This window comes from Triturus cristatus, chromosome 3_1 (assembly GCF_964204655.1).
Source record: "Triturus cristatus chromosome 3_1, aTriCri1.1, whole genome shotgun sequence".
Taxonomy (NCBI): domain Eukaryota; kingdom Metazoa; phylum Chordata; class Amphibia; order Caudata; family Salamandridae; genus Triturus; species Triturus cristatus.
Window position 1 is genome coordinate 1,133,835,510 of NC_140583.1, and position 23,989 is coordinate 1,133,859,498.

Below are 23,989 nucleotides of genomic sequence, written 5' to 3' on the forward strand. Positions count from 1 at the left end.
GGGTTTGAACTGTTCTATGCATGGGGACACCAAATGTGCCCCTCTTGCAGACTGAGGGACGTTGGCAAACGCACCCACCCAGCCCCAATACACTAAATCCTGTCTGGGAAGTGGGCACACCTTCCTCTGACAAGATACCTATTGTTCTGCCTTCCCTTGCTCGAGCCTGGCTCAGCAGCAGGTGGGTAGAATCGTGTCTCTAATCGGCAGCAGCCATTTTGTGTTGTCCGGGTCTAGGATACTGGTCCTAGAAACACTGATAGCCTAACAGAGGGCTCCACCAGTGCTTGAAATCATACCTCCTACACCGTTTATGGTGTGGGGGTATGATTGCAACATGTTTGATACCAAACATGATAGGATTAGTTGCAGCCAATTTCAAGATGGTCATCGTGTAATTGCACGGTGCCCCTCTATATAGTATATGGGTGATTCACTTACAACCTGAGAGAATGGGTTCTCTAGGATGTAGGGGTGTCCTGCTCATGCAGGGGTACCCTCACACTTAGAACCAAACACCCTGCCTTCAGGATTGCAACAGCAGTGACCCTAGATATAGGAAATCTATATCTTCAGTAAGTAGTGCAAGCACCAGCTTAAGCAGGCTGCAATTACAGGCCTGTAGTTACAGTTTGAACGGTCTCCCATGGGTGCATAATACATCCTTCAGCCCATGGGAGACCTCTGGTGTACCTATGATCTGGGTATCTTAATATCATATACTAGGGACTGATAAGGGTACCCCAGTATCCAATCAGGGATGTTCGTAAGTACTGAACATAACAATTTAAGGGAGAAAGCAGAGAGATTGGGGGCCTGATTAGCAGGATCCCAGTCAGACTAGTCAAAAACAGCTTAGCACCATGCATAAAGTGGGGGTAACCATTAAAGGAGATCCTACTTTCCTACACAACCCCCCCAGAGTAGACTCTCACCTGTGTCCACTTCATGGGTACACCAGGTGGTTTGACTGGGTGTCAGGGAAAACATTTGCCTGAACTGATTGGGGACTTTCCTACAATCAATCCTCAGTTGAACAGTGAGGATACCTGCCAAGGCCATGACATCTATTGATCCATCATCAGGCTTCTGAGATAGGAGATAAGGGAGTGGGTCACTCTTTCCCTCCTGTCCCTCATCAGTTGCAATGAGCTAGCCCATGCCAGCCCTGTCTATAAAAGGTTTTAGCCTGCTCACATGAAGTACCCTATGGAGACTTCTAGGAGTGCCTAGGTCTACCAAGTAGATGACCTCACCTTTCTTCTCAAGTATAGTGTGGGCTCCACTTCATTTGTCTTGGAGAGCTGCTTGGCCTACAGGCTCCAACACCCACACTTTCTGACCTGGCTGGTAAACAGTCAGGACAGCCTTTTGGTTATGCCAAACTTTTTGAAGTTCTTGGCTGGCCTCCAGGTATTTGCTGGCCTTCTTCATATACTCAGCCATGTGAGAATGCAGGCCAAGTACATAGTTCACTATGTCCTATTTGGGAGGTTTGAGGGGTAACTCCCATCCCTCCTACACCCGACACAAGGGACCCCTAACTGAAAGTCTAAACAGAAGTAAAAAAGGGCTGTAGCCAACCCCCTTCTGAGGAACCTCACTGTAGGCAAAGAGAAGGCAGGGTAGTAGGACATCCCCTTTTCGACTAAGCTTCTCTGGGAGGCCCATGATCATACCCTTTAGGGTCTTGTTGAACCTTTCAAATAGCCCATTGCATTGAGGATGATAGGGAGTGGTGAATTTATAATTCACTCCACATTGTATTTATGTGACTTAACATGACATTTGTACCTTAGTCAGTCAAGACCTTCTTAGGGAAGCCCATTCTGGAAAAATTCCCAAGAGGGCCTGTGCCACTACAGGAGCTGCAGTGGTTCTAAGGGGAATAGATTCTGAGTACCTAGTGGCATAGTCCATCACTGCTAGAATATAACTGTGCCCAGATGCAGTTGGAGGGTTCATGGGACCAACCATGTCAATACCTACCCACTCAAAGGGAACCCTATCCACTGGAAGTGAAATGATGGGGGCTTTTGTGATTCTACCTGACTTACCAATGGCTTGGCAAGTGGCATAGGAACCACAAAACTCCTTAGTGTCCTCACATATATGGGGCCAGTGAAAGTGCAGGACAAGCCTGTCCCGAATCTTGCTTTGCCCTAAGTGCCCTTCCAGAGGAATATCTTGTGCAAGGGGTGAGTAGGAAACCTCTAAATTTCTGGGGTATAATCAACCTCCTGGTGGCACTAGTATTGGGGTCTCTACCCTCTAACTAAAGAAGTCCTTCATCCCAGTAGATCCTATGGGATCCACTGATATTCCCTACAGCCTTAGCAGCAGCTTGCTGCGTGAGGAGTTGAAGAGAGGGGCAGGTCTGCTCCTCCAAATTCAAATGTGCCCTGGAAGAGCCCCTTCCCTCAATAAGTCAGCCTGGTCAGGCCCAAGTTCCTCTGAGGTAGTACCTTCACAAGGACTATGATCATCTCCCTCAAGAGGTTGATCTTCACTCTGAGTCTGTGAGGAGGGCAAAGCCTTACCCTTCCTGCTCCTTCTCTTGGAAGGCACCTGGTCCATTGTTCCAGGATCCAGGGCCTGTTCAGTGGTAAGCTGTTTGGCCTGAGCCCTTGTCACAGCAAACACACTTCCAGAGATGCCCAACATTTCTGCATGAGTCTTGAAATCTACTTCAGCCCAGGCTGAAGTTTCCAAATCTTTGCCAAACAAACAATCTGCAGGTAGGTTCAGAGGATACCACAACCTTCTTAGGTCTAGTTACCCATCCCCAGCTGAGATTCACGACTGCCAAGGAATGGTCAGTCCTGACATTGCTAGCATTGGTCATGTGGTACACTTGTCCAATCATGATTTGGTCAGGAGACACAATATTCTCTGTCACCATAGCGACACTCGCACCTGTGCCCCTGTAGGCCATGGCCTTTTTTCCATTAAGTAAAGGCTGTTGTCTGTACTTGCCCAAGTCAGTGGGACTTACCAGTAAGGTGGCAAGGTCTATGCCACCATCACAGACCAGAACAGCCTGAGCTGGAGTCCTGACTAATTCAGAACCCATTTCAGAACCCAAGGTTAACCCCACTAAGCCCTTTTTTCCTGTACCACTACCTGTACTTTTGCTAAGGAGAGCAGTTGTATTAAGGGCAGTGGTGGTAGGAGTAGTCTCCTTGGCTTTTGGACAATCAGCATTCTTTGTCCAATGGGTTCTCACTTTACAAAAGTAACACCAATGTTTCTTAGTGCCTTTCTTTGATGTTTGTGACTCCTCCCCAGATGCAGGATTTTGGGCCTCTTGGGGAGACTCTTTCTTATCTTTGCCCTTGTCCCCACCCTTATTTTGAGTTTTAGAAGACTCTTACTTCTTCTGGTCACCACCAGTACGCTGATTTTTCAGCTTCACCCTGGTACGAACCCATTTGTCTGCCTTCTTGTCCAATTCTTGGGGAGAGGTCAGATCAGAGTCCACCAGGTACTGGTGCAAAAGCTGGTTCTGAAAAATATTAAGGATCTGCTCCTTCATATTCAAATCGTGCAGTCCTTGGTAGTCATGCACTTTTCTTCCACGTATCCAGCCTTCCAGAGCCTTAATGACACTATCCACAAAATCTACCCTGTTGTGGGTTTGTGCTTTCTGGGTGAGTATGAACTTAATCATATACTGTACAGTGGTTAAGCCAAACCCATCAATGAGAGCACCCTCCAACTCTGAGTAATTATCATCATCCTCTTATCTAACAGTGAGGAGCTTATCTCTACCTTTGTCAGCAAAGGAGAGCCACAAGATAGCTGCCCACTGCTCCTGGTGGACCTTCTGAACTTTACAGGCCGTTTCCAAGGCAGTTATCCATTTGTGGATGTCATCCCCAACATAGTAGTGAGGGACTATCTTACTCAGGTTTCTATGGTCATAAGAAGTTGCTCTAACTCTAGGGACACTGTTACTGCCACCGTGGGACTCCAGTCTCAATTTCTTCCTAGGTCTCTGGACTTCTAGGGACTTTGTCTTGCCTGAGCCTAGCTTTCTCAAGTTTAAAGAAGTTCCCTATCCAAAGAGTTCTCCCTCTACCTAGATATGGAGGTCACTACTGACTGTCCTGGTGCATTGGATTCTGCTGAGGAGGATCTAGACCTCCTTGGTCTACTCTCAAGGAGTAGATCAACAGTCACAGGTGAAGTACTTTCATCATGAATGTTAGTCAGCATGTAGACATCCTTCCAGTCCACAAATTTCACAGCTAGCAGTTCATAACTACGCAAGGCACTGCACTGTTCCCTCTGAAGCTTTCTGGGTAACCTTTACAGTTAGAGTGGATTGTGCCACAAGAAAGAGTGTTCACTTTGAACAATTCCTTAAACAGTTGCACAGCAGTGTAGAAGTTATCTAGGTATAAATGGTGACCTTTGTTAAAAAGTCCTCTAGCAAATTCCCACCAAATTTTCTCTGAAACTCCTAAAGTGGAAGAACAACCGGGGGAGTCAATATTGGAATCAGTAGGAGTGTACGCCCCAAATTAGAGACATATCCTGTCCTACTCTCAGAAAACATATAAATCTTAGTAACATAACATGCACCCTTGCTAGGAACGTACTGCCTAAAAGATAAGTGGCCCTTGAAGAAGACCAAAGTCTCATCAACAGCTATTTCTTTCCCTGGAGTATAGATCTCTGAGAATCAATCTACAAGGTGATTAAGAACTGTCAGGATTCCCTGGGCTGCATGTCGACATCTTCCTCCAGTAAGGTTGGAATCATCAGGCCTGGGGGCCCTCAGCAGCTTTCTTGCCGCTTGCCTAAATAGATGGCTTGGGATCCAGCCATATTGACCCATTCCCCCATTAAAGGGTATTCTCCATATGTCACCCATTAAGTATTAGGGACAGTCTGTGTATGCTTAGTTCTCCCCCCAGGAGGTGGCTCACCTGTTGTGTGGGAGGCTCTGATTATGTTTCTGCCTTATCATTGTTTGCTTCCTTGAGTTTTGTCCCCTCTAGCCTGCTGTAGCTCTGGACGATCCTTGTCGGCCCTGTGCAGCTGGGGCTGCGCGATCCTCAGCAGATATGGCAGGCCCTTAGTGGCTGGACAGGTGCGTCTCTGCCACGTCGATGACAGCCGCTGCAGCTGGGGCTCACACTACGGGTATTTAAACCCCGCCTAGCAACGCCCAAACTGCTTCTCATCGCAATATATCCCAGAGAGGTCCCACGGCTCTTCTGTGGATGTTACGGTTGGCGTTTCCTGACACAAGTGAGACCTGCCATCGGAAGCTAAGTCTTTGAATCAGCATTCCGCTTTTGATCCTTAGTATTAAGGCAGTATTATTTGTGACTTGCGCAAACATGAGAAAAGGGTTTCCAGCATAAAAGGGTATTTCTTGTTGCCGGAAGAATTTCTGGTTATTTACATTGTGACGACTTTACTTTGTTATCTCATTTAGACTCATGAAACTTCACCTGTTTATGTAATTAATATTCGGGGACTAGTCTAACCCATTTATAGAACCCAATGTTATAGAAATCTTTGAATGTTTATCTGTATAGTATATTTCTTTGAAATATGCATCAGTCCCCCTTTGGCTAAAGGGTTTGGTAATACTCCCAAACCTTTTGTGGATTCTATCACTGTGGTACTCAGATTCATTGTTAATGAAGAGTGCTTATGTGCATTTGGGTGTAAGTGTGGAAGAATGTTAGTGGTGTACTTATTTATTTTCTGTGGGTAATTTCTTTGGGTAATCTCTCTGGAGTCTGTGTCTGCCTTCTAAAAGTACCTCCAGATGTCCAGTGTTTGCATTCTCCAACAGCATGAACGAGCACCAGTTGTTATCTTTTTTATTTTATCTTTTTATTTTAATTTCTTATTTTAGTTTATTGTGTGTTCCCAAACCCCCTTCCCTTGAGGTCATCAAATAAGCACTGGGGTTTCTGGTACAGTGCTCGTTGGATGGTTTCCGGGGATCGTTGGGTTCCAGCTGCCTCTGCAAGTCCGGCAGAGAGAAGAACCAACGTTCATCACCCTAATTTCATTCCTGATAGACAGGTGGAATCTTAAAAGGCAGTCATAGTCAGGATGATGTTGTGGCAATGCCGAAGCATTATCAACAAAATGCAGCATCCGAAGAAAAAGTAAATACAGATCCCGACTCATAATAGCAGGAAATATGTCTGTTGTCATCAAGGGACTGGTAGACCAATATGAAGCCAGGGATGGTTTCCTTATCAAGCCCATCAAAAAAGTTAAACGAAAAACTTCTTCATCTGATCCAGATTTTTGGGAATCCACCGGGAAGCTCTTGAGCGGGGCCTAAGTCTGGCACTGTTGTCCCTCAAATACTGTTCAGCATAAAAATTAGTCTGCTCAACAATCTCAGCCAATAATACATCATCCATAAACATCTGAAAAAACTATAGGCAAAAATAAATCACAATTCACTCTACACCCCGAACTACCACTAAAGGCAGGGAACACTGACTTATGCAAAAACAACAATTGATGGACAGAATGCAGAACAATGTCATACATTCACCCCAGTACAGGGATCTGAGCCTAAATCCATCGTTTTTTTGCTCACCATGCCATTCCAGTTTGAACCCAGCCATATGCAAATCAGTCTTAACCCTGTGCCTCAAGGGAACAGTCCAGCCCGAACTGCCAAGCCATGTCCTCCCTGGACTGGAAACAAGCATCCTAGGACTGGTTTCGGGGTTTCACCCCTCTTCAGCCAGGATAGCTTGATTCCAGTGGCATGGAGAGCACAGGACTCACGTCTGAGCATACCCGTCCCACTCGGGGTGACAAATGCAAAAACAACAGTTGATGGACATCATGCAGAACAATGTCATACATTCACCCCAGTACAGAGATCTGGGCCTAAATCCATCATTTTTTTGCGCACCATGTCATTCCAGTTTGAACCCAACCTCTTGCCTCTTTCTGCACATCTTGTGCCTCTTTCTGCACCTCCCTTGCTTCTTTCTGTACCTCTCTTGCTTCTTTCTGCACCCCTCTTGCCTCTTTCTACACCCCTCTCCCCTCTTGCTGCACCTCTCTTGACTCTTTCCACACTTCTCTTGTCTCTTTCTGCACTTGTCTTACCTCTTTCTGCACCTCTCTTGCCTTTGTCAATACCTCTCTTGCCTCTTTCTGTACCTCCCTTGCTTGTTTCTGCAACTCCCTTGCTTGATTCTGTACCCCTCTTGCCTCTTTCTACACCCCTCTCCCCTCTTGCTGCACCTCTCTTGCCTCCTTCCGTACCTCTTTTGTCTCTTTCCGCACTTGTCTTACCTCTTTCTGCACCTCTTTTGCCTCTTTCAATACCTCTCTTGCCTCTTTCTACACATCTCTTGCTTCTTTCTGCACCTCTCTTGCTTGTTTCCACACCCCTCTTGTTTCTTTCTGCACCTCACTTGCCTCTTTCTGCACCTCTCTTACTTCTTTCTGCACCTCTCTTGCCATTTTCTGCACCTCTCTTGTATCTTTCTGTACCCCTCATCCCTCTTTCTGTACCTCTCTTGCCTCTTTCTGCACCTCTCTTGCTTGTTTCTGTACCCCTCTTCCTTGTTTAAGTACCTCTCTTGCCTCTTTTTTATACACCTCTTTCTGCACCTCTCTTGCCTTTTTCAATACCTCTCATACCTCTTTCTTCATCACTTGCATCTTTCTGCACCTCACTTGCTTGTTTCTGCACCCCTCTTGCCTCTTTCTACACCCCCTTTTCTTCTTGATACACGTCTCTTGCCTCGTTCAGCACTTCTCTTGTCCTACCTCTTTCTGCAACTCTGTTGCTTCTTCCTGCACTTCTTTTGCCTCTTTTTGTACCCCTCTTGCCTCCTTATGTACCTCCATTGCTTTCTTTCTGCACCCTCTTCCCTCTTTCTGTACCTCTATTGCCTCCTTTAAAACCTCTCTTGCCTCTTTCTGCACATCTTGTGCCTCTTTCTGCACCTCTCTTGCTTCTTTCTGAACCTCTCTTGCTTGTTTCTGCACCCCTCTTGCCTCTTTCTACACCCCTCTCCCCTCTTGCTGCACCTCTCTTGCCTCTTTCCGTGTGAGAAGTTGGCCTGGTACATGCTTTCCACTAGTTTTAGCGGGCACCCTGTACCATTCCAAACAACCCCTTATTGGTTATAGGTTAAAGACAACCTTTATTGAAAGCTACCCTAGTGGCAGCTATGGAGAGCAGCCTTCAGGCTAATTCTTGAAGGAATGTAAAGCAGCTTGTTTTACCAGTCTATAATCTCTTGAGTGCCTAAATGAAAGATAACCACACCAGGTATATATATATATAAAATATATGTATTTATTTCTAAACACACCCTCCTAGACTCTTTATGAGGCTAGAAGTCAAAACACATAAGTTACACTTCAAATATCACAGTAATAAGCACAAATACACATCAGGCCCTGGGGGCGAGCCAAACCATATACTAAAATAGTGGTATAAGAACCACAACTTAACTAGAGACAAGGCCTAGAGCCTGTAGAATCGCTGGGACCCCAAGGAACCACCCAAGGTAGTGACACAGGGGACCCACAGGGGCCATGTGCAGTGTGTGAACACAGCCGCGAGCTCCCGTTAGCTTCTATGGGGAAAGTCGCAGTTGGATTTTTAAAGATTAGGGACACTTAGGATTGAGTCAGGACCAAACCCTTTGGTACTTAGGAAGTTCTAGGGTCAACACCCACAAGAGCACCAGAGTACACGTGTTACCTCACCCAGAGAAGCAGGGTGCATAGGTGTCAAATGGTGTCAGGTCGCGTCGTCGATTTCAATAGGAGCTGGCGAAGAAGTGCTGCTGCCGGGAAGATGCGAAGTGTCCGAAGATATCCAAGCCTGGATCGAAGATGAGAAGGAACTGAACGTAGAGGGGAAAGAGTCTGGGTCAGTAGCCAGTGAACAGGAAGGCGATAGGCAGATGCCCACCGATGTTGGGTGATTTCAGGTGAAGAAGGTGAAGCTTGACTCTTCAGCTACGAGGACCAGGAGCTGTTGAGGACAACCAGGAGCTGGATTCTATCTGTCCCATGAAGGATGTCGAGTGCTGCAGTGTCGATGCCCGGATTGGACACAACAAGCCTTGGCAACAGCAACCCATGCAGAAACAAAAAAGATGCTTTGGTGCAGACCAGCAAGGTCTGTGGGACTCACTACTTGGTCGGGAGTCAGGGCACCTCTGAAGCAACCAGGGAAGCCCAAGGAAATTCAAAGTTACCCCCTCAGGGATGCACCAGTCGATGGACCAGGGATCGCAAAGGGACCTTGTGACAAAAAACAAAATGGCGACCCACGGGTCACTCGGGGTGACTAGGCCAATAATCTTCGGTGAATTATGTGCTCAAGGTAGGGGCTACAAGTCAGCCCAGACACGACTTCAGGAGACGTCGAGAAGTCAATGCACTTGCAAAAGTGCACGGTGACCAGGAGTTACAGCTCCACGGTACTCAGGAGGGCTGTGGGTCTCAGCTTTGCTGGGGACTTGGATCGATCTCTGAGATGTCTGGAAATCCTCTTCCTGAGCTGCAAATACTTCAGAGTCCGGTGGGAGCTTCAGAAATGCACACTGTGAGAAGTTGGCCTGATATATGCTGTCCACTAGTTCTAGTGGGCACCTTGTATCAGTCCAAACAATCCCTTATGGTGATAGGTTAAAGACAACCTTTATTGAAAGCTATCCTAGTGGTAGCTATGGAGAGCAGCCTTCAGGCCAAGTCTTGAAGGAATGTAAAGCAGCTTGTTTTACCAGTCTATAATCTCTTGAATGATCAAATGAAAGGACAACCACACCAGGTATATATTTAAAATATATGTATTTAAGATAAAACACACCCCTCTAGTCTCTTTATGAGACTGGCGTTCGAAGTACTTAATTTACAAGTTAGCAATCAACAGTAATAGCACAAATACACGTTTGGGCCCTAGGGGCGTACCAAACCATATACCAAAAAAGTGGTATAAGAACCACAACTGAACTAGACACTAGGCCTAGAGCCTGTAGAATAGCTGGGACCCCAAGGAACCACCCAAGGTAGTGACACAGGGGACCCACTGGGGCCGTGTGCAATGTGTAAACACAACCGAGGGTTCCTGTTAGCTTCTATGGGCAATGTTGCGGTTGGAAATTTAAAGATTAGGGACACTTAGAATCGAGTCAGGACCAAACACTTTTGGACTTAGGAAGTTCTAGGGCTAGCACCCACGGGAGTACCGGAGTACTTGTGTTACCTCACCCAGGGAAGCCGGGTGCATGGGTGTCTTTTGGTGTCGGGTCGCGTTGTCGATTTCAATGGAAGTTGGCGAAGAACTGCTGCTGCCGTGAAGAGGAGAAGTATCCGAAGAGATCCAAGTCTGGATCTAGGATTTAAGGAACCTGAAAGCAGAGGAGACAGAGTCTGGGTCACCTGCCAGGGACCGAGGGCAGGATGGACCAATGCCCACGGATGTCGAGTGCTTCAGGTAAGTTGACGGATGTCATGACTCTTCAGCCACGAGGTCCAGGAGCTGTCAACGAAGTCCAAGAGCCGGATTCGAGCTGTCCCACGAAGTTTGTCGAGTACTGCAGTGTCGGGACCAGAATGGACCTAACAAGCCTTGGCAACGGCAAGTCTTGTGGAACAAGAAGAAGGACATCGGTGCAGACCAGCAAGGTCTGAGGGACTCACCCAGTGAGGGTAAGTCGGGGCACATCTGGAGCAACCAGGAAAGCCCAAGCAGAAGAGGAGTTGCCTTCATGGGGACTTACTAGCCAATGGGCTAGCGATCGCGAAAGAGCCTCAAGCGGTCGCACTGGAACCTGGCTCACGGGTCACTCGTGGAGTGGAGGCCAGAGATCTTCAGGGCAGTCAGTGCTCAAGGCTGGGGCTACTTGGAGCCCAAAGTAGAACTTCAGGAATATACAAGAAGTTGATGTACCAGCAATAGTATGCATTGCCCAGGGGTCACAGTTCGTCGTCATCCACGATAGCCACGGGCCTCAGCTTTACTGTGGACTCAGGGTAGACTCGGGGAAGTCAGGAAATCCCCCTCTGGTGATGCAGAGACTTTGGCATCCAATGGGAGCTTCGGAATTGCAGACCAGACAGTTGCTTCTTTGGTGCTTGCCGAGCAGGGGAGTCACTCCTTGACTCCAAGTGAGATTTCTTCCTTCTTATAGTCGAAACAGAAAGTCGAAGGTCCAGGATATATGTTGCAGAGTTTCATCCAGGGTAATCTAAAGTCGCAAGGACTGGGTTCCCATTCTTATACTAAGTTTGGGGGTTGGACATACTCTAGGGACCCACCTATTGGAGGGTTTGGAAAGAGGGGTAGTTACACTCATTTCCTTTGTCCAGTTTCACGCCAGAGCAGGGGCAGGTAGCCCCTGCAACCAGTTTGAACTGGACTATGCACAGGGACACCAAGTGTGCCCCCAGTGCAGGACTTCGAAGCACCAGAGAGTGCTCCCGCCCAGCCCCAATACACATCTGCCTGTCTGCCAGAGTTTCGGTCAGCAGCAGGCGGCCAGATCCGTGTCTGTGGCAGAGGCATCCATTTTGTGATGCCAGGGCTGTAGAAAGTCCTTCCGGGTTAGACCAGTGTGAACATGTCTCTCCTCTAGAAGGGTGGAATGCTACCCCCGCCGCCAGAACTGGCGGAGTGGGGTAGTATTCCAAAGCATTTGACATCAAACACGACATGTTTCCGTGTAGCCATCCCAAAGTTAGCATTTACTGCGAGGTTATAATGCAATTAAGAGTATATGGTCAGGCTGCACCACAAACAGCATCAGAGGAGATACTCTGACGCTGCAGAGGGGCTCTGCTCATGCAGTGGCACCCTCTCACATAAAAACCAAACACTCTGCCTCCAGGATTGTTAAGGCCTGCCATAGGAGTGACTTATAGGTTTTATATGTGTGTGCAATGGAAGTGATATAGGTAGCCTATACCACAGTAAGGAGTGCAAGAACACCCTTACCCAGGCTGCAGTAGCAGACCTGTGGTGTAATTTTGGAGTGCTTCCCAGGGGTGGCATAATACATGCTTCAGCCCCTGGTAGGCCTCTGAGGTACCTATGCCCTTGGTACATAGTATACCATATACTAGAGGCTTATAAGGCACTCCAGAATCCAATTAGATATGTACCTAATGTACATGGAAACCATTTTAGAGAGGAAGAAGCTAGGCTGTTGTCCTGATTAGCAGGGCCACAGTCAGACTAAGGTCGAAAAATAGTGAAACACCAGCAAAAAGTGGGGGTACCCATGTGAAGCAGATCCTACTCTCCTACACAGACCAGCAAATTGCTTTGTTGGTGCCTGCCAAGCAGGGGAGTCACTCCAAGGGAGATTTCTTCAGTCCTCTAGTCTTGAGTAGAGCATCGAAGTTCCAGGATTCAGCTTCAGTGTTTCATCCAGGGATATCTAAAGTTCTGGATACAGAGGTTCCTTACTTATACCTAAGGAAGGGGTTGGACTAGCTCTGGGGACCCACCTATGGGAGGGTTTGGAAAGAGAGGTGGCTATACCCATTTCCTTTGTCCAGTTTTGTGCCAGAGCAGGGGCTGGAAGCCCCTGAACCGGTCTGAGCTGGACTATGTTTCAAAAGAGGAGAGAGGGACCCCAAGGACAAAGGAGAGGGGTACCAAATATGACCTTAGTCAAAAAACAGAGCCTCCTTGTCATTAATACAAAGCAGTCAATACATAACAGTCAACGTACCTTTCACACTGCAAGGGTGAGAGTGGACAGCACAGATGTAGTCACAATAATTAAGAGAAAAAATAGTTACGTCAAGAAAATTTATTATCAATTTCATACATAAAAACTGCAAACCCAGTGCTGTATATTGTCATATGGCTATTTAAGAAGCGGTGACAGTATAAACATATCAATGCACATTAAAAAACATCATCAACGATAACGAAACAAAAAATATCATAAAATGTGAGGTTAGGGCACAATAAAAAGGACAAAAATGGTCCTATTGACAGAGGAAAATCACCAAACCAAAGACTCATTGATTGTGACCCTAGTCAATATTACTTCCTATTCAATATGTCACAAAGAATTATAATCAGAGATAACATAACATATTTTTAGTTACTTATAAAATCTATTTGTTCTCTCAATACATAGACACATATATGACTGTGCAAATGTATTGAGAGAACAAATAGATTTTATAAGTAACTAAAAATATGTTATGTTATGTTTTTTTCAGATCGTTGATTTTAATGTAACTGCTATTGGGACTCTATTTTAATCTTTCCTGATGAAGGTGTTGGCCGAGAATTAATAGCCCACCGAAACGCGTCGATGCTCTTATATGAGGAAACCACACAAAATCTCTGATTATAATTCTTTGTGACATATTGAATAGGAAGTAATATTGACTAGGGTCACAATCAATGAGTCTTTGGTTTGGTGATTTTCCTCTGTCAATAGGACCATTTTTGTCCTTTTTATTGTGTCCCTAACCTCACATTTTATGATATTTTTTGTTTCGTTATCGTTGATGATGTTTTTTAATGTGCATTGATATGTTTATACTGTCACCGCTTCTTAAATAGCCATATGACAATATACAGCACTGGGTTTGCAGTTTTTATGTATGAAATTGATAATAAATTTTCTTGACGTAACTATTTTTTCTCTTAATTATTGTGACTACATCTGTGCTGTCCACTCTCACCCTTGCAGTGTGAAAGGTACGTTGACTGTTATGTATTGACTGCTTTGTATTAATGACAAGGAGGCTCTGTTTTTTGACTGAGCTGGACTATGCACAGGGACACCAAATGTGCCTCCTGTGTAGGGATTCAAAGCACTCAGAGAGTGCTCCCACCCAGCCCGAATACACATAAGCCTGTCTGGGAGGTGGTTACACCTCCCTGTGACAGGAAACCTATTGTCCAGGCCTCCCCTGCTGGAGTTTCGGTCAGCAGTAGGAGGCCAGACCCGTGTCTGTGGCTGCAGCATCCAATTTGTGATGCCAGGGCTCTATAAAGTTTCTACCTGGTATTCCAGTGAGGACATGTCTCGCCCTCTAGAAGGGTGGAATTCTACCCCCGCCACCAGAACTGGTGGGGAGGTAGGATTCCAATTTGTTTGACACCAAACACAACATGTTTCCGTGCTGCCATCCCAAAGTTAGCATTTACCGCGAGGTTATATTGCACTTAAGAGTATATGGTCAGGCTGCCCTACAAACAGCATCAGAGAATGGTCTCCGAACGCTGCAGAGGGGCTCTGCTCATGCAGGGGCACCCTCTCACATAAGACCCAAGCACTCTGCGTTCAGGATTGATAAGGCCTGCCATAGGAGAGACTTATAGGTTTATACGTGTGTATCTATATAGTGATACAGGTAACCTATATCACAGTAAGGGGTGCATGCACCAGCTTACCCAGGATGTGGAGTCATTGTGGGTGGCTTTACAGGGGTGGCATAATACATGCTTCAGCCCCTGGTTGGCCTCTGGGGTACCTATGCCCTGGGTACGTAGTGTACCATATACTAGGGACTCACAAGGGTACCTCAGGATACAATCTGTGGTGTACCTAAAGTACCTAAAGTACATGCAATCAATTTAGAGGGGAAGCAGCTAGGCTGGGGCCCTGAATAGCAGGGTCTCTGCCAGACTAAAGTAAAAAAACAGTGAAACACCAGCAAAAAGTGGGGGTAAACATGTGAAGCAGATCCTACTCTCCTACACCCCCCCCCCAACGCAGGGACATTAAACTAACCTTGACCAGTTGAGTCTTCATGTTCTAAGTGGAAATATCTGGAGAGTCCATCTGCATTGGAATGGTTACTCCCAAGTCTATGTTCCACTGTATAGTCCATCCCCTGTAGGAAAGTAGACCACCGAGAAGTTTGGGGTTTTCACCATTCATCTGTTTTAGTAATAAGAGGGGCTTATGGTCTGTCTGAACAATGAAGTGAGTACCAAACAAGTATGGCCTCAACTTCTTTAGAGCCCAAACCGCAGCAAAGGCCTCCCTCTCAATGGCTGACCAAAGTTTCTCTCTGGGGGTCAACCTTCTGCTTATGAAAGCTACTGGTTGATCCTGACCTTCATCATTCAACTGTGACAGTACAGCCCCTACCCCCAACTCAGATGCATCTGTTTGGAGAATTAACTTTTTGGAGTAGTCAGGACTTTGCAGAATGAGAGCAGTGCACATGGCCTGTTTCAGGTCATCAAATGCCTTTCGACAGCTAACTGTCCACTGAACCTTTTTGGGCATTTTCTTAGAGGTTAAGTCATTCAGGGGTGTCACTATTGATCCATACCCCTTGACAAATCTTCTATAGTATCCAGTCAGGCCTAAGAAGACTCTCACATGGGTCTGGGTAGTGGGAGCAACCCAGTCTATTATTGTCTGGATTTTGCTCTGCAATGGTTGAACCTGGCTTCCACCTACAAGGTGGCCCAGGTACACAACCTAACTCTGCCCTCTCTGGCACTTAGTAGCCTTGATAGTTAGGCCTGCTTTTTGCAGGGCCTCCAAAACATTTCTGAGGTGGACCAAGTGATCCTACCAGGAGGAACTAAAGACAGCAACATCATCTAGATAAGCTGAGCAATAAGTTTCCATCCCTGCCAGAACTTTGTTTACCAACCTCTGAAAAGTGGCAGGTGCATTTTTCAATCCAAAGGGCATCACCACAAAGTGGTAGTTCCCACCAGGGGTTGAAAATGCTGTTTTGGCTTTTGCATCGTCAGCTAACCTGATCTGCCAGTAGCCAGCTGTTAGATAAAATGTTCTTAGATACTTGGCTGAGGTCAAAGTATCAATCAGCTCATCTGCCCTTGGAATTGGATAGGCATCAGTCCTGGTGACTGCATTGAGGCCTCTGTAGTCTACACAAAACCTTATTTATTTCTTACCACCCTGGTTATGAGGTTTGGGTACTAGGACTACTGGGTTAGCCCAAGGGCTATCTGAAGGCTCAATCACACCTAACTCCAACATTTTCTGGACTTCAGTCCTGATACAGTCCCTGACATGGTCAGGTTGCCTGTAGATTTTACTCTTGACAGGCACACTGTCTCCAGTGTCCACCTCATGGGTGCACCAGGTAGTCTGAGTAGGGGTCAGGCTAAACATATATCTGTACTGCTGCAGAACTTGTCTGTACTCAGTTTGCTGATGGTCGGTGAGGCTGCTTGCCAAAGCAACACAATCTACTGACCCATCATCAGGGTTCTGTGAGAGCAGGGAGAGGGTCACTCTCCTCCTCCTGTTCCTCATCAGTTGCCATGAGCAAGCCCATGTCAGACCTGTCAACATATGGTTTCAATCTGTTGACACGGAGCACCCTCATGGGGCTCCTGGGAGTTCCAAGATTCACCAGATAGGTGACTTCTCCCTTTTGCTCAACAATTGTATGGGGGCCACTCCATTTGTCTTGGAGGGCTGCTGGGGCCACCGGCTCCAAACCCCACAATTTCTGTCCTGGCTGGTACACAGTCAGCACAGCATTTTGGTCATGCCAAGTTTTTTGTAGTTCTTGGCTGGCCTCCAGGTTTTTGGTTGCCTTCTTCATGTATTCGGCCATCCTGGAGCGGAGACCAAGTACATAGTCTATCACATCCAGTTTGGGGGGTTTGAGAGGTAACTCCTAGCCCTCCTTCACCACACATAAAGGACCTCTTACTGGATGCCCAAACAGAAGTTCAAATGGGCTGTAGCCAACCCCCTTTTGTGTAACCTCTCTGAATGCAAACAGAAGGCAGGGAAGAAGAAGGTCCCATTTTCGCCTAAGCTTTTCTGGGAGTCCTTTAATCATTCCCTTAAGGGTTTTGTTGAAACGTTCAACCAACCCATTGCATTGTGGGTGATAGGGGGTGGTGAATTTGTAAGTTACACCACACTCCTTCCACATTGCCTTTAGATATCCTGACATGAAGTTGGTACCTCTGTCAAATATGACCTCCTTTGGGAAACCCACTCTGGAGAAAACTCCGATGAGGGCTCTTGCCATCACAGGGGCTGTGGTAGTCCTCAGGGGAACGGCCTATGGGTACCTGGTGGCATGATCCACTACCACCAGGATAAATCTGTGCCCAGATGCAGTTGGAGGGTCAAGGGGACCAACTAAGTCAAACCCTACCCTTTCAAAGGGTACCCCCACCACAGGCAGTGGTACCAGGGGGGCCTTTGTTGTGCCACCTGACTTGCCACTGGCTTGGCAAGTGACACAGGAGGCACAAAACTCCTTGGTGTCTTCTGACATATGTGGCCAATGGAAATGTGGAACAAGCCTGTCTCAGGTCTTGTTTTGGCCCAAGTGACCTAGATGTCATGTGCTAGGGTCAAGAGGAACCTCCTAAACTTCTGAGGTATTACGAACCTTCTGGTGGCTCCAGGGGTTGGGTCTCTACCCTCAGAATATAGGAGTCCCTCATCCCAATAAACTTTATGGGACCCACTAGCACTCCCAGCAGCCTCAGCAACAGCCTGTTGTCTGAGGGGTTCAAGAGAGGGGCAGCACTGTTGCTCCTTACTCTGATCTTCCCTAGAAGGGCCCCCTGCCCCCAAGAACTCAACCTGATCAGGCTCAAGTCCCTCTGGGGCAGTTCCTTCTTCAGGATCTGCTTCTCCTCCCTCAAGAGGTGAATCTGTGATCTGAGACAGAGGGGAAGGCACTGCCTTAACCCTATTGCTCCTCTTCTTGGGAAGCATCTGGTCCATAGTTTCAGGATCCAGAGCTGTTTCAGTTTGATGCATTTTGGCCTGTGACCTGGTCACAGCAAATGCCTCTGCAGGGATGCCCAACATCTCCGCATGAGTCCATAGCTCTACTTCAGACCAGGCTGAAGTTTCTAGATCATTGCTTAATAGACATACTACAGGGAGGTCTGCACTGACTACTACTTTCTTGAGGCCAGTTACCCCTCCCCAGGAGAACTTCACAACTGCCTGACTATGGTTGGTCCTGACATTGCTTGCTTTGGTCACCTGGTACATTTCACAAAGGATGATCTGTCCAGGGTCCACAAGATCCTCTACCACCATGGTGACACTAGCACCTGTGTCCCTGAATGCCAAAACCTGTTTGCCATTTATTACAGACTGCTGTTTTATTTGCCCAGACCACTGGGACTCACTAGGAAGGACATATCAATGTCTCCATCACAAATCAGCAATGCCTGAATGGGTACTCTGACTAGGCCAGAGTCCACTTCAGAACCCAGGGTCAACCCTACTACACCCTTATTTTGAGTACCACCTCCACCAGTAGCTGAACTAGGGGGAACAGGTGCCTTAGAGGCAGGAGTGGTGGTGGTTTGGTCTTTGGACTTGTTAAAATCAGAAGTCCAGAGACCTTTCTGTTTACAGAATTTGCACCAGGGATTCTTTTGGCCTTTTCCCTTGTTGGATTGTGAGTCCCCACCAGCTGTAGATTTCTGGGGCCCTTGTGAAGACTTGTAGTCTTTTGCCTTATCCCCACCTTTCTCAGAGCCCTAAGGATACTGCTTCTTGGTGTCACCCCCTTGGTTCTGGGCTTTCTGCCTCACCCGGGTTCTGACCCATGTGTCTGCCTTCTTTCCCAATTCTTCGGGAGAGGTCAGATCAGAGTCCACCAGGTATTGATGCAACAACTGGTTGTGGCAATAGTTAAGGATCTGTTCTCTCATCATTAGATTATACAATCCATTGAAATCAGTAACCCTACTGCCAACCAGCCAACCCTCCAGAGCCTTGGTTGCACAATCTACAAAGTCAGTCCAGTCCGGAGTCTGTGCCTTTTGGGTGTCTCTGAACTTCAACCTGTACTACTCAGTGGTTAAGCCAAACCCATCTATCAATGCACTCTTCAGGACTTCATAGTCATCAGCATCCTCTTCTCTAACAGTGAGGAGCTTGTCTCTGCCTTCATCTGAAAAGGAGAGCCACAAGATTGCTGCCCACTGCTTTTGGGTGACCTGTTGTACTCTACAGGCACTTTCCATAGCAGTTATCCACTTGTGGATATCATCCCCACTCTGGTAGGGAGGAACAACCTTGCTCAGGTTCCTCTGACCTGGAATATATTCTCTGACTCTAGGGACACTGTTGCTGCCACCAGGGGGTTCTAACCCCTCTCTTCTAGAAGCTATCTGGAGCTCAAAGGCTTCTCTGTCTAATGCCAACTGCTTTGGTTTTGAGTGCAAATCTTGCTTCCTCATACTGCAGCAGTTTGTACATTCTGTCAGAGGAGGTCTCCCTTCTAGGAAAGCAGGAGTTCCTCTGCTGGACAGATTCTCTGCCAGAGTGATAGGAGTGGGCAGACTCCCTGGAAAGGGACCTAGGCCCCTCCTCCACTCTGTCAGTTCCCTTAGGGAGAATTCATCTGTCCTGTTCAGACCCTTGTGGATCTGGCCCTTCAACCACAGTGTCCTGGTCATCTTGATTTTCATCATGTGACCCAGACACTGTAATTGACCCACCCCCTGATTCTGACCTATTAGCTCCTAGAGCTAATCTAAGATCATCTGCTGTCAGCAGATCTATCTGGTGTAGTGTGGAGGGACTCTGTTCTAGCTTCAGGTGCCTTGCAGCACACATGGCTTTCAAGTCAAAGAAAGTCATGTCCTTATACTGAGGCTGGGTGGATCCACTGGTTCCACCCTTTGAGGACATTCTAGTGTTGTGCAGTGTTGTACTATCTACACTAGTTTGTGGCCTACTGATCCTAGCTTGGGCTGTGGAAAGGGTGTGCTATCCCTTGACACACAGCTCTAAGTTCAGTAGAACGTATTGATACTAAGCTTGACTTTATATGTACCTTGAGTACCTATAGTGGTTTTCAGTTAGTAATTCAAATAGAGATTTTCTGGTAAAACAATGTCAAGCTGTAATCCCACACGCTGCCCACCAATGTGAGAAGTTGGCCTGGTATATGCTGTTCACTAGTTAAAGTGGACACCTTGCACCAGTACAATTTGACTCTTATGGTAGTAGGTTTAAGACAACCTTTTAAAGAAAGCAATCCTAGTGGTAGCTGTGGAGAGTCTTTAGAGGAATGTAAAGCAGCTTGTTTTACCTTATAATCTCTTGAATTACTAAATGAAAGGACACCACACAGGTATATATATCAAATATATGTGTATTTGTTACTAGACACACTCTACTAATCTCTTTATGAGATTAGAAGTCAGGAACATATGCACAAATCAACATTTCATAATAAATTCAGCACAAATATGGCTGGGCCCTAGGGGCGTACCAGACCATATACTAAAAAAGAGACTTAAGAACAACGACGTGAGAGGGGACAAGGCCTAGGGCCTTCAGAAGCGCTGGGGCCTCACTAATAAACCCAAGGCAGGTAAGTAAAGGACCCACGGGATATGCATTCAGTGTGAGAACCCAGTCGCGGATCCCAATTGACTTCAATGGAGCAAGTCGCGGTTAGAATTTTTGAGTTTTAGGATACTTCGGGAGAGTCTACAAGCAAGTCCCTTACAGGGTAAATAGTTCTAGAGCTAACACACACAGTACCATAGTACAGGAGTTACCTTACCCAGGGAAGCCGGGTGCAAAGGTGTCTTTTGGTGTCGTGTCGCGGCGTCATTTTCAATGGGAGCCAAAGAAGACTTGCTGCTTGTGAAGACACGAGAAGTGTTGGTGGAATCCAAGGCTGGATTCAGAAGAAGGAAGACCTGAAAGAAAGGGAACAGTGTTCAAAGTCACTTGGCAGTGACCCGGGGCAAGGAAGATGGATGCCCACAGTTGTCGGATGATTTTAGGTGATCACGGGTGTCTTGACTCTTCATCCATGAGGTCCAGGAGGCGTCGATGACAACCAGGAGATGGATTCAGCGTGTTCCATAAAGTCTGCAGCTTACTGCGGTGTCAGTGACCAGATTGGAACCAACAAGCCTTAGTAACAGCAAATCTCGTGGAAAGAACAAAAAGTCAGCGGTGCAGACCAGCAAGGTCTGAGGGACTCACCCAGCAAGGGTAAGTCAGGGCAGGCCTGGAGCAACCAGGGGAACCCTTTGGAACTGTAGAAAAGTCTTCTGGGGACCCACAAGCGAGCCATCTAGGGATCGCAAAGACGCCTCAGGAGGATTCACTCAACAGGGTCCCACGGTCACTCGGGATGGGGTAGGCCTCTGATCTCCAGTGGAAATACTGCTGGAGGCTTGGAGCACACGTTGTCCAATGCAAAGGTTCGTAGAACGTCGTGAAGGGGTTGAACTCAAAAATAGTGCACGGTACCCAGGGATTGCGGTTCCTCGTCACTCGTGGGGTCCACTTGCCTCAGCATTGCTGGGGACTCACGATGGCATTGGAAAAGTCAGGAAATCCTCTTCCTGGGCTGCAGGGACTTTGGACTCCGGCAGGAGCGGGAAAGTTTGTGACCGTTGATGCAAAGTTTTAGTGCCTGCCATGCAGGGGAGTCACTCCTTGACTCCAAGGGAGATTCTTCCGTCTTCCAGAGGTAATGGAACATCGACGGTCCAGGATTTTTCTTCAGAGCGTCATCCAGGGATATCTAGTTTGCAATGGCAAGGGTTCCCTAACTTATACTAGAAGAAAGGGAGGGACTAGCTCTCTGACCCCACCTATGGGAGGGTTAGGGGAGTGGGTCATTACACCCACTTCCCTGTTTCCAGCTTCACGCCAGAGCAGGGGCACGTAGCCCCTGAGCCGGTTTGAACGGGCATATGCACAGAGGAGCCTACTGCTCCTCCATTGCAAGACTTCAAAGCACTCTAGGAGTGCACCCACCCAGCCCCAATACACTAAACCCTGTCTGGGAGGTGGTCACACCTCCCCGTGACAGGATACCTATTGTTGGGACTCCTCCACTGCGAGTTTCGGTCATCAGCAGGAGGGCAGCCCAGTGTCTGTGACTGGTGTCATCCATTTTGTGATGCCAGGGCTCTTCAGGATTCTACTGTGTTTCCACAGTAGGTACATGCCTATTCCTCTAGAAGGGTGAGATCATACTCCCACACCAGTTACTGGTGTGGGGGTATGATTCCCAAGCTTTTGACACCAAACACAACATGTTTTGATGCAGCCATTCCAAAGTTAGCAGTAACCGTGAGGTTATAATGCACTTAAGAGTATATGGTTTGACCGCATTTACAAACAGCCCCAGAGAATAGACTCTGAGAGCTGCAGAGGGTCCCTGCTCAGGCAGAGGCACCCCATCACATGGAAACCAAGCACCCTGCCCTCAGGATGGATAGGCCCTGCCTTAGGGGTGACTGATAGGTTTAAATGTGTGTGCAGGGAGAGATATAGAGAACCAATATCTCAGTGAGGAGTGTTAGCACTACCTCACCCAGGCTGCAGTAGCAGGCCTGTGGTGTCAGATTTAGTCTGCTTCCCAGGGATGGCATAATACATGCTTCAGCCCCTGGTAGGCCTGTGAAGTACCTATGCCCTTGGTACCTAAGGTACCATATACTAGGGGCTCATAAGGTACCACAGTATTCAATCACTAGTGCATCTAATATGCACTCCAAGTTGTTTAGAGACAACAGAGAGGCTGTGGCCCTGATTAGCAGGGTCCCAGCCAGACTATAGCCAGAAACCAGTGTAAACATCAGAAAACATGTGGGGACAACATAAGGTGCAGATCCTACTCTCCTACAGGGGGTAAGGCACTGCCTTAACCCTACTGCTCCTCCTCTTGGGAGGCAAGTGGTCCATTATTCCAGAATCCAGGGCCTGTCCAGGGTTAGACATTTTGGCCTGTGACCTAGTCACAGCAAAGACAGGAGCAGGGATTCCTAACATTTCAGAATGTGTCCTGAGCTCCACTTCAGCCCAAGCTGAAGTTTCTAGATCAGTGCCAAGCAAGCACTGTAATGGTAGGTCTGCACTTACCACAACCTTCTTAAGGCCAGTTACCCCTCCCCAGGAGAATTTAACAACTGCCAGAGAATGGTCTGTTCTGACATTGCTAGCATTGGTCACTTGGTACATTTCACCAAGTATAATCTGCCCAGGATTCACAAGATCTTTTGTCAACATTGTGACACTTGCTCCTGTGTCCCTGAATGCCAAAGCCTCTTTTCCATTTATTAAAGGCTGTTTTCTGTATTTGCTTAGATTACTGAGACTCACAAAGGAAGACATATCCATGCCTCCATCACAGACTAGAACAGCCTGAGTTGGAACTCTGATTAGGCTGGAGTCTATCTCAGAACCCAGGGTCAACCCTGCTACACCCCTATTGTGAACATTACCACCATCAATTGTAGCTGTACTAGGGGGGACAGTTGCCTTAGGGGCAATAGTGGCTGGAGTAGATTCTTTGGACTTGGTGCAGTCACTGTTCCAGTGAGTTGTCTGCTTACAGATTTTGCACCATGGTTTCTTTTGTCCTTTTCCCTTGTTAGACTGTGAATCCCCACCGAAGAAGATTTTTGGGGGCCTTGTGAAGACTTCTGGTCTTTACCCTTCTCCCCACCCTTGTCAGAGTTTTCAGGATCTTGCTTCTTGGGTTCACCACCTTGGTTTTGTACCGTCTGCCTCACCCTGGTTCTGACCCACTTGTCTGCCTTCTTTCCCAATTCTTGGGGAGAGGTCAGATCTGAGTCCACCAGGTACTGGTGCAACAGCTGATTCTGACAATTATTAAGGATCTGCTCCCTCATAATTAAATTGTACAATCCTTGAAAGTCATGCACTTTGCGGCCAAGTAACCAACCTTCCAGAGCCTTAGTAGCACAATCTACAAAGTCTACCCAGTCTTGATTCTGTGCCTTTTGGGTATCCCTGAAGTTTAACCTGTATTGCTTAGTGGTTAGGCCAAACCCATCAATTAAGGCTCTCTTCAGACTGTTGTAATCATCTGACTCCTCCTCTCTAACAGTGAGGAGCTTATCTCTACATTTGTCTGCAAAGGAGAGCCATAAGATTGCTGCCCACTGCTCCTGGGGACCCTTTGAACTTTACAGGCCCTTTCCAGTGAAGTTATCCATGTGTGGATGTCATCCCCACTCTGGTAGGGATGGACAATCGTATTCAGGTTTCTATGGTCA